Genomic DNA, 10,915 nt, shown 5'->3' with positions numbered 1-10,915 from the left:
AAAAGTTAGTCTTCATAAGTTATGGATGAGGTGTTTATATAATATGGCTAGTGCATTTTTTTATATTTCCCACTTTTCTTTTTTGCTACACCCAGAAACGCCCTTAGCCATCTGAGGAGAGATTTTTTGGGTCATGACTTTTCCGGGTCGTGCTGCGTTAACACAAGGACATATTGCTCCATAATGATCCGACCACAGCATTCAGGTACATCTGAATTGCTTTGCACCAATGTTTCTATGCGTTTGGATCAAAAGTGGATATACCAGACAAAATCTAAGATTCCTTAGGGCGTGGCTGGTGAAAAGAAATCTATAAGTAGCTATAAGGAAGACTCAAAATCTTAAAAGTGGCAGCTAAAAGAGGGTTTTAATGACCTTCAGAGCAAAGATCTTAGTGTATTCTCTCAGATTCTGAAGTTAAACTTGCATATATCATCCTTGATCAGACTCTGTTTTGGGCTCCTGTACAGCAATGTTACAACATAATTATGCAATAATTATGGAAAGCAAATAACCATTTAAAAATCACGTTTTAGGAGCTTAGAATTTCCTCATGCTCATGACTCGAAATGTCAACACCATTTTTTATTTCATATCATTAAAATTCACGCTTTGCTTGATAGGATTTCTTTATCAAAATCTCCCTACAAATCTCTGAAGTGAGTTCTTTTGCAGCACACACTTCGGCATTATAGTAAAGACATTGCGGCATTTCCCGCGTGGCCAAAAGTGTCTTCATGACACCATCAGCTGTGTTAGATTGCAGCTGGAAATATAAACAACAAGACAAATCGGAGAGTTTGTGGAAAATATTGTGTTGGCTAGTCAGCTGCAAAAATTCCACTTTAACCCAAGGTAAATCAATGCATCTTTTTTCCTACAAAGGAGGATTTAAGATAGAAATGGACGAAATTGGTCCAAAAACACCAGTCTGGTCTCAAACCTACGAAGACTTCAATTCGGTGCTGTGTTTTGCATGAAGGGTCTGTCTAGCAGATGTGTCTGGGGTCCGAAAATTTAAGAAACATAATCTCGTTTATTAACTCATGTTGCAGTCGAGGTGACTGAATTACATGAGCAGTCAGCAAATACAACAATCATTGGAATTTACGAGTAACAAAATTATTCAAGCAAGAAGTATTAGCTAAAACCTTGTCATATTGCAGTGTGTACCTGTGGGAGACTTCTATTGTAGTTGGTAGTAGATTAGAAAGGAATCCGGAGGCTCTGATGTTCCGAATAAACCTCTTGCATATGTGGTCCCTGCGTGCAGTAAGGGTTGTAACTCCTGCGGTTCACATGGCCTCATCATAGGGTATACCTGGGAAGATGACTGCTAGTGCCCTTTTCTGGATCGACTCAATCGCGTCCTCTAGGTACAATGGGATATTTGCCCATGCTGGTACAGCGTATTCAAGGATGCTTCATATAAGGCTAATATACACTTTAACAATGTCACCCTTGGGGACACAGGCTTTCTTTAGAATGCAGATGGCGTACAAACGTTTGCTGGCCGTTTTAGAAATGTAATCCACATGTGCATTCCATGTCAGGCCGTGAGATAGAATTATGCCCAGGATCTTGTACAAATGCACTCTCTCAATGCATGTGCCCATGATGTCAAGGGGTACTAGTGGGAAGGGGGTATACTGAAGGGGGTTAATAACCATTTCCTTGCACCTCTTCGGGTTGACTCTCATACCTCTTTGTGCAGTATACCTGCCAATGTTACAAGCTATGATGGGGAGATAGCTGGGGCTCATACGTGGGAGCAGTTCCAACACAGAAGTGTCATCCACGTATTTAACACGTGTCGGCCATTCTGAAGCCAAATTTTTGACCAGGATTGCGAAGAGGAGAGGAGCTAGTTTAGTCCCCTGCAGTTTACCTCCATGGGGCTTAACACTGGGGGACAATGTGCCCGCGATCTTTACTTGCTGGGATCTTTGAGAGAGGAAAGAACCAATCCAGTTAATAAGTAGCTGGTTAACACCAAGGGTTTCGAGCTCACATAGGATGACGTTGTGATCTAGTAAATCGAAACCCTTGGAGAAGTCCGCAAAGAACACCCTTGCGTATATTTCCCCTCTATCTAAAGCAGAGAAAATGTTATGCAGGAGATACACCAGCGAATGCGTGGTTGATTTGCCTTGGGTGGACAACTGCATTGGATCAATCAAGTGCCCGACCTCTTTCATTAACGAGTCTAAAATCCCCTCCAAAATCTTGGCCAATTGATGCGTCAAAGCAATTGGGTGCAAGTCCTCGTGGATGGTTTTTTTTTGGGGGGGGGGGGGGAGAGACTTTTGGGGTTGGAATAACAATAGATTCACTTAGGCAAGTGGGGACGAGGCCTTCTGCTTCTTCTGGTCAGTCACCAACAGATGCTTGGGGACATGGTTGCTGGAGGCGTGTAGAGGGTAAGTATTACCACTCAGAGGTTTGAAATGACTGGTTAAGGCATATAGGAAGTCGTTAAATTTGCGTGTGAGGACCTCGATCGAAGGGGTCTTGTTGGACAACATCTGGTGCCACCATTCGTGACCCTGGGTTAGAGCCCTGAAAGACTTAAGCTCCTTCCACGACCTTGAGATGTTAGTGTCTTTGAGCGAGCTCACTGAATTTTGATAAAACTTCCTCTTGCAAACCTGGCACTCCTTTTCCACCTTGTACCGGCGATTCTTGTAGGTGGGGGAATCTTTCCCATATTTGGAAAACGCCTTTTGCCGTTTTGACACCAGGGTTTTGAGTCTGCAAGTTACCCACGGTTTATCAGTACAATGTTATCTGACCTTCGTAACAGGAAGAAATGCGTCTGTTGCACTCATTTTACTACTCTGCATTCCAACCCACATGTTTACTCGATCTTGTGAGAAAGGGCCTGGAAACGGAACGATTCTCGCAAATGCTAAGGGCATTTCCCGAATTCCATCCCAAACGGGAAAAGAGGACTACCTCTGGAGGTTGTCCACAATTTCTGAAAAGATTTTGCAGAAAATTGCCTTTCCATTTGACCTCAAACCGAAATTTCCGGATTTTTTGGCTAAATGGTAAGCACCCAGTGGTTCAAAGAAAAACATTAAATACTTGCTCTTTCTTTTTCATTTCTAAATTTAAATTCTCGGTTAGTTGAAAACAGTTAACTTGAAACAGTTGAAACAGTAGCCTGTGCGAAAGGCGTTCAAAGGAGAAGAGAAACTGGAGACTAAAGTAGGGATGGAGAACTGGCAGGAGAACGAGGAGGAGCACCCCAACGGTGGAAAAGGATCATGTAACTGAAAAGTGCCCACAATCAATATTGACATCAAAGTATAGCTGACTACTCTGAGAATTGACGTTGAAACTGCCAGCCATATGAGACATACGAAGATAGCCATAGAATCAGGCGCTGGTACCCAAGGGGTTAAGAGTGGTGTGTGATCAGCATACATTGCCCAACTGAGAATCTTTGACACATATGCGCGTAGCTTGTATGTTCAGTAGGGGTTAAAATCGGATGGTGTTAGTTTCATCGACAACATTTTATACAGTAGTGATGGCATAGGAGAGTGACAAGAAATGAATACAATATCTGTGATGGCAAGTTTTTAAAGTTTATATTCAATCTGACGATTTTCAAAATCAATATTTTCCAACTGAAAAGCAACTTTTGTGTAGCCGTTTGTTGTTAAGGTATGGAAATTGAAGGCGTTATGATTAAATGAACTGGATTTGCTTTGAATCCGGAATCTGGAACACAGTGAAACTCGAGCAAAGGCTGAAATTACTGCGGAAGCAACAAAAACTCAACGTCAGAGACGGTAAAGCATCTCGTTGGTATGTATGTATTTTTTTAAACTTAAACTAATTATTAGGTGAAGGAAGTCATACTCTAACAGCACGTTTCACAGCATTTTCTGTTTCGAAACTGATCCAACGCACTTAACATTTTAGGAGACATTTTGCTCTGGGGGGAACCTGTTGTACTTGCAGCTGAACATGGTTACAGTGAGAACTCTCTTATCAAGAAAGTTGTGACACATGATATTCCCTCCATTATAGAGATGTCGATAGCAGACCCAGTCTATGTGTGTTAAGCGAAATTATTTCCCACTGATTCCGATGAGTTGACCGTGAGTCCAGCTAGACTCTCTCTCGCTGCACTTGTATATGTGTATGATTCATCATTCTTCATGGTTGAATAGTCACACTTTACAACATAGGGTCAGTCGAACGCACCCTTAATTACTATAAAAACAGCTTTAGCTCGGATGGTCAAGAGATCAACAAGCGTGTGTAATCAAGAAAATTGAGCGCCCGAAGACAATTCCTGTAATACTTGATGTCAAAAACACTCTATCAAGAAAAAGGAAAAGCCCAAAAAGTTGGAAGCTCTTCCGAAGTTACTACATGAATCCCCTCCCAAAAGGAGTCAGCATGTGACAAATTACTCAGCGAGATAAAAGTAAACATTTGCAAGACGCTGGATCATTTTAAGTGACTTTGGTTCAAGTTCTTACTCCGGATTCCGGGTTCTGGATTGTCCTTGTTTTAGGCAAACCCGAATGAACCTTCAATGTTGACCAAAGGGTTGCAAATAGCTAGATCAAGGTGAAGTGACGATAATTACTCTTTTTATTAACAATTCAGTGCGTATAAATGCATTTTTATTTGATTTCCTGAAAAGGTGAAACAGGTGTGTACAGGTAGCCGGGTTTTTGGAGTAGCTTTGTCAGTTGATGGTTACTTAAGTCAAAGAGACTTTGATAAAAAGAGCTCTTTTCAACGTTAACAGTTTTCAGCTAACTGAGAATTTAACTGCCAATTTGGAATTGAAAAAGAAAGAGCAAGTTTTTCTTGTAACCACTGTTTATCACGCATCACGCTGAATTTTACAACTGTCACTGGTCGTCATTACAGCTGTTAAGTAGTCTGATCATGAATCACGGAAAACCCCTTTGCCAATCTCAAAGTAGTGAAGGCTGCATTAATGTAATTCTAAACAAATGGTGATGAATGAAACCTTGAAAACTGATGCGTTCATGTCTGGGTATGACTCCCATTCTTATTCAGGGCCTCCGAAAGCAATTCGTGGGAAGGGTGGGTATGAATATCCTAAAACTCTATAGAAGTCAACCTTCACACTGATTTATCCTTACCGCACTGTTGGTCTGCTGTTATGTTCCTTCAGACCAAAACTATTGGTTTATGGGCGGTGCATCTTACACAGCACATCAACCAAACTTTACCAGAAGATCACAAGATGTCACGTGAATTTGTGTATTAAACATTGCGGGTGAAGGAATACGGTTCCCAGCTGCATGGGAAAGATTCCTATGGAACAGATATTCAGTTTGTGATATTATGAGGTTACCAGGAAAAGATTGAGCCAATTTCGCCATTATAAGAGAATGTCATCACTGTTAAAGTGAACTGATGATGGGACATGCACGTATTGAATAGTAATTGGATGTACATTAACTCTTGGCTGACACTATGTATGCGATTTGTGGTAAAATTGGAGGTTCTAAACAACAACTGAGTCATAAACAGGTAGGAAGTATTGAAGTATTGTCAAAATTTCGATTCTTGCTATAAAAATGTTGAAAGAACTCTAAGTGACTTGTTTTTCATACTTGATGAAATTAGGACGTTTGATGTCAAAAGGTCAAAAACACATGAATTTGATTAACTGTCATGCAGGGCGTATACATTTGCCCACAGAAATTTTTATATCACTTCAAAGCTTATCCCTTATAACGGTGCAAATATTGTTAGATTTGGAGCTTTATCGCATGTTGGAAAACGATGTGGTTTCAGGGGTATCTTCAGTCAACTAAAACCAGGCATGGTGAAGTTGAAATAATTTCAGATGCAAGCCGTGATTCAAATTTCGAAAAAATCACGTAAACCGGATGTAGAGATATCCCAGAAGAGCTTTTAGGAGGTTTTGTAGCGAAATTTGACAGCAAAGTAAGTGTTGATTTTTGTGGAAAAAATGGCGATTTCGACACAAACTCTTAAATTTGCATTTTCTCCAAAATAAAAATACACATGACTTAAAAAATTGTACAGTGCATTTAGAGACATAATAGGCTACATCTGGACAAAATTTGAGCAAAATACATTTTCAAGCTGTGGCCACCTTTTGTTCGATTTTTGTGGACATGCACTCTTAAGGTATATATACATGTGTATTAAGGTGCTGCTGTCTATGGCACTATTAATCTTTGATTACTACCGGTCTATACAGGCTCATTAAAGCTATCATGAAAGATTGACTGATAAGCCTGGGGCAAACAACATTATATGAATTTATTTCCCATGGACCTACCTCGTACATGGACGACTCCATGAAGATGACCAAATTGGAAGCCAAGTGCCTTACACAGCAGCCGTTTCCTTTCTAAATGCGCAGGGACGTTGAGCAAGTGAATGGGCAAACAAATGCACCTGGGGTAGGCCAAACCATTTTGCTCCCCTCATCTCCTTTGCAGAGGGCCGTGGTAGGGGGGTAAGGGAATTTACTTCTTTTGCCCTAAACTACCCCCGCCCATTTCTTATAGTTTTTCCCCTTCGCTCTTGATTTTATCTTTCTGTGCCTTGGAAATAACGCCTGCTACACAGGCTAGCAAAACAAAGGAAAACTTTTTTTGTGTTCATTGACCCTCACCTTGAACCTCACCGTCGACCCTTACCCATCACCGGTGACCCACGTTTTAGCAACGCTGCTCGGTATGACTTTGATATTTAAACATGAATAATCATTCAACTGAAAAAATAATGCAAGTACATGATTACATTGTCCACCGCTTCCTCCCTCTGTCTGCCAGGCCAAAATGGACCACTGTTAATTTCAAGAAACTCTATGACCAACAAAAAAACTTTGCGACAGAATCTTACTGATTTGCTAGGAAAAATCATGAATATCAATTGTTCATTGCAAAAGAAATTTCATTTATTATGGTACGTTGTTTGTCCACTGATGTGCTTAAAAGTAAAGTTCTCCTTCCATTGTTCAAAGCAGCCAAGAATGCATTCCCTGCAAAAACCATGAGTTTTATTTAAATAAAATGTCAAAGTGGGTGGTTAATTTTACAGTTTATAAAACTGTTGGCTCTCAAAAATTCCGTGAGGGGATTAATGCAGTTTCCTGTGCCCAGCAGTGTTGTGGAAATATTGAATATTCTCGCCAAATAAAGTAATCTACCTTCAGGTTTGACATAAGGTGCACCCATTTGTTAAATACTATCGGTTTCAAAGGTAACAACTGGTATGTAGCATTTTACGTTGCCATGGTTCACCTTAAGGTTGTAAGCTTACCCCATCTAACACTCCTTCCCCCTCCACGCCAATTTTTTGTACTGGCTCAAACACAATGACCAACGAAAACATGTACATTACTCTAACCCAGTTAGGCGTGAAGCGTTATCCAACTTTAAGACACGAAACTAGGTTAATCAACAACTGACATGTTTTATTCCTTCTCTCCCCCGTCCCTATTGCGCACAGCCTACACAGTCCAAAGTTCACGCTAACACAACATCTCCCCTTTTCAAGGTCACAAACAACTTTTTTTTAAAATCACAAACAACTTAAGGTTGTCATCTCAGACAGCAAACAAAAATAAGAAACGGCGACTAGATCTTGTCTGAGATTTAAAACGAACATATAACGAATCTGAATCATGCAAGTCCTAAACTCTCCTTCAACCTAAGCGAAGGCTTGGTCAGTCTCTTTTGCCTTCTAGATATACAGGGTGAGGGAAGGGACTTCACAGGAGTTGGTGGCTTGTCTACAGTCACAGGTTGCTTGCTACTCGGCATCTCCGGTTTGATGTGTGATCGATTCCGTCTCACTGTGCCTCTACCTGTCTCAACCGTGTAGGATCTTGGTGTTTCTGCTGCACTGGCAACTGTTCCCGTAACTGTTTCTGCGTTGTTCCTGTCATTAATGTACACCTGGGTGGCGGGTTGTAGTGGCTCTAGCGGAACAGATCTGTGACGCTGGTTGAAGTTGGTCCTCAATTTGTCCTTACTCTCTGCTTCTTTTTGACGCAACTTGTCGATGTCAGGCCAACTTGGGGCCAAATTTGTATGAAAAGTTGGAACGGTGGTCCTGATTTTCTGTCCCATGAGTAGCTCTGCTGGCGAGTGTCCACAAGCAAGTGGGGTAGATCTGTATGCTAACAGTCCCTTGGTTGGGTCTTTCTCTTTCTTCAGAAGAGACTTGGTAGTCTTCACTGCTCGTTCAACCTCGCCGTTTGCCTGTGGGAAGCGGGGACTACTTGTTGTATGTTTAAATCCCCAGTCTTTTGCAAATTGGGTAAATTCTGCTGATGCATACTGTGGACCGTTATCACTCCTGACTTCCTCTGGAATGCCGTGTCGTGCAAAGATCGCCTTGAGCGCTCTGATAACTTCAGACGATTTGGTTGTCTTATTCATTGCCGCTACCTCTACATAGCGAGAGAAATAATCAACCACTATCAAGTAAGTGATGTGATCGAGTTCGAAGAGATCAGTTGCAGTCATTTGCCACGGACGCTCAGGGAAGGGTGTTGGCATGAGTGGTTCTGGCCTGATTACTCGGTGCCTTGCACAGATTTTACAGTTCTCCACCATATCTTGTATCTGGCGACTTAAACCTGGCCACCAAACAGAACTTTTAGCTCGCTCTCTGCATTTAGTTATCCCTTGGTGTCCTTCGTGTAGCTTGTCGAGGACTTCTAACCTCAGGGATGATGGGATGACAATTCTTGATGATTTCAGCAGTACTCCTTGAACTACACTTAGCTCTCCTCTGTCTGACCAATACGGTTTCAGTGCGTCATGAAGATTAAACTTGTTCGGCCAGCCCTCAAGGCAATAATCTTTAATCTCCTTACAAATGGTGTCTCCATCTTGAGCCTCCTTGATTTGTAGTAACTTGATGTCTGACACAGGGAGTGAGTCAAGTACACTGTCGAGATATATGTTCATCTCTTGTTCCTTTATGGTGGTCTCACACTCAGAACTGGTTGGCTGGATTCTAGAGAGTGCGTCAGCCACGTACATCTCCTTTCCAGGCACATGGATGACTTCTTTCAAGTGGAAACGCATGAGGCGCATCCGAAGACGCTGTATCCGAGGAGGGACGTCATTCAGTGCACGCTTTGTAAGGAGCGGCACCAGTGGCTTGTGGTCCGTTTCTGCAATGATGGATTTACCCACGATGTAGTCACTGCATCGCTCACATGCCCAGGTCAAGGCAAGGGACTCTTTTTCGATTTGCGCATATCTACACTCCACTGGGGTGAGTGCTCTGGATATGAATACCACTGGTCTCCAGCTTTCATCATCTTGCTTTTGAAGGAGGACCCCACCCAGTCCAAAAGATGATGCATCAGCAGAAATCTTTGTTTCTCTGTTGGGATCATATAATGCTAGGACTGGTGCTTTTGTTAAGCTAGACTTGATTTCTTGGAAGGCTTTCTCTTGTGGCGGTCCCCAAATCCACTGGCTCTCTTTCTGCATCAGGTCACGAAGAGGTTTTGTCTTGTCAGCTAAGTGCTCTGCGAACTTGCCCATATGGTTCACCATACCGAGGAATATGCGCACGTCATGAATGTTGCTTGGTGCTGGAAGGTTAACAATAGCTGTTATTTTGTCTGGATCTGCTTCAATTCCGTTAGCACTGACCACGTTTCCAAGAAACTTGATCTTTGGGGCACTAAAAATGCACTTGTCGATATTGAGTGTCACGCCTGCTGCGGACAGGCGGTCTAAAACTGCCTTCAATCTTCTGTCATGTATTTCCTGGGTAGGGCCATGACAAAGGACATCGTCAATGTTGCATTCAACTCCTTCCAATCCTTCAAGGATTCTACCCATGCACTTTTGGAATTTTTCGAAACCTGAGCTGATCCCATAGGGAAGAACGTTGAAGCAATACCGACCCCAAGGTGTAATGAAGGTGGTTAGTGGTCTTGAACTTTCTGACAACTTTATTTGCCAAAATCCAGAATTTGCATCCAGTTTCGTGAAGTACTTCGCTCCTGCAAGCTTTCCTAGGGTGACGTCAACTGAGGGTAACGGGTGATTCTCGTGCTGTACATACTCATTTAGCATTGTGAGGTCAACACACACTCTTACTTGACCATTAGGCTTGGGGGTCACTACCATTGGCACACACCATTCCGTTGGTTGCTCAACGTGTGAGATGACTCCAGTTTCAAGCATCCTTTGAATTTCCTTCTTGGTCTCAGCATAAAGTGGCATTGGTACTTTCCTTGGCACTGACAAGGCGAAGGGCTTTGATCCATCTTTGAGCTTGATGGTGTAGTCTTCTTCCATTTTTCCCAGACCAGCAAACAGCCTTGGATATTCGTGCATTACTTTTGCCTTGTAGTCGTCACTGGTTAACTCACACACCCTGCTTATGAGTTTCAGGTTGGCTGCTGCATTCCTGCCCAAGAGTGGTCGGGCCAGATCCTCTACAACGTAAATATCTTCTTCAATGGATTTAAGTTCATTGGTAAGACGAGCTCTGAACACTCCCTTACAGTTCATTCGGTATTTGCATGGGCCTAGTAGAACCTTGGTGGTAGGTTGTAACCGTGCTTGGCTCAATTCGAGAAAATTGTTGCATGGAATCACTGTTACGTCAGCACCACTATCAAGCTTGAATAGCAATGGTTTTTCATTCACCGATATCGTGGCAGTCCACGGTGTCTTGCTATTGCTTTGCACTTCGTCTAACTCTACTATTTCACCGAGGAAAAATGATTCCTCAGTCTCAACTTCAAAAACAGTTCCCGATTTTGGATTTGCTGAACTCTTGCACGCTTGTGCCCAGTGTCCTATCTTCTGACATTTTCTGCACTTAGAAAGACGGGCTGGACAGACTTTCTTTGGGTGTGGGTTTCCCAAGCATCTTGAACATTTCGAAAGCGTGT

Source organism: Montipora foliosa, chromosome 1 (assembly GCF_036669935.1).
Source record: "Montipora foliosa isolate CH-2021 chromosome 1, ASM3666993v2, whole genome shotgun sequence".
NCBI lineage: Eukaryota > Metazoa > Cnidaria > Anthozoa > Scleractinia > Acroporidae > Montipora > Montipora foliosa.
The sequence above is the reverse complement of the archived record's forward strand: the minus strand, read 5'-3'. Positions refer to the sequence as shown.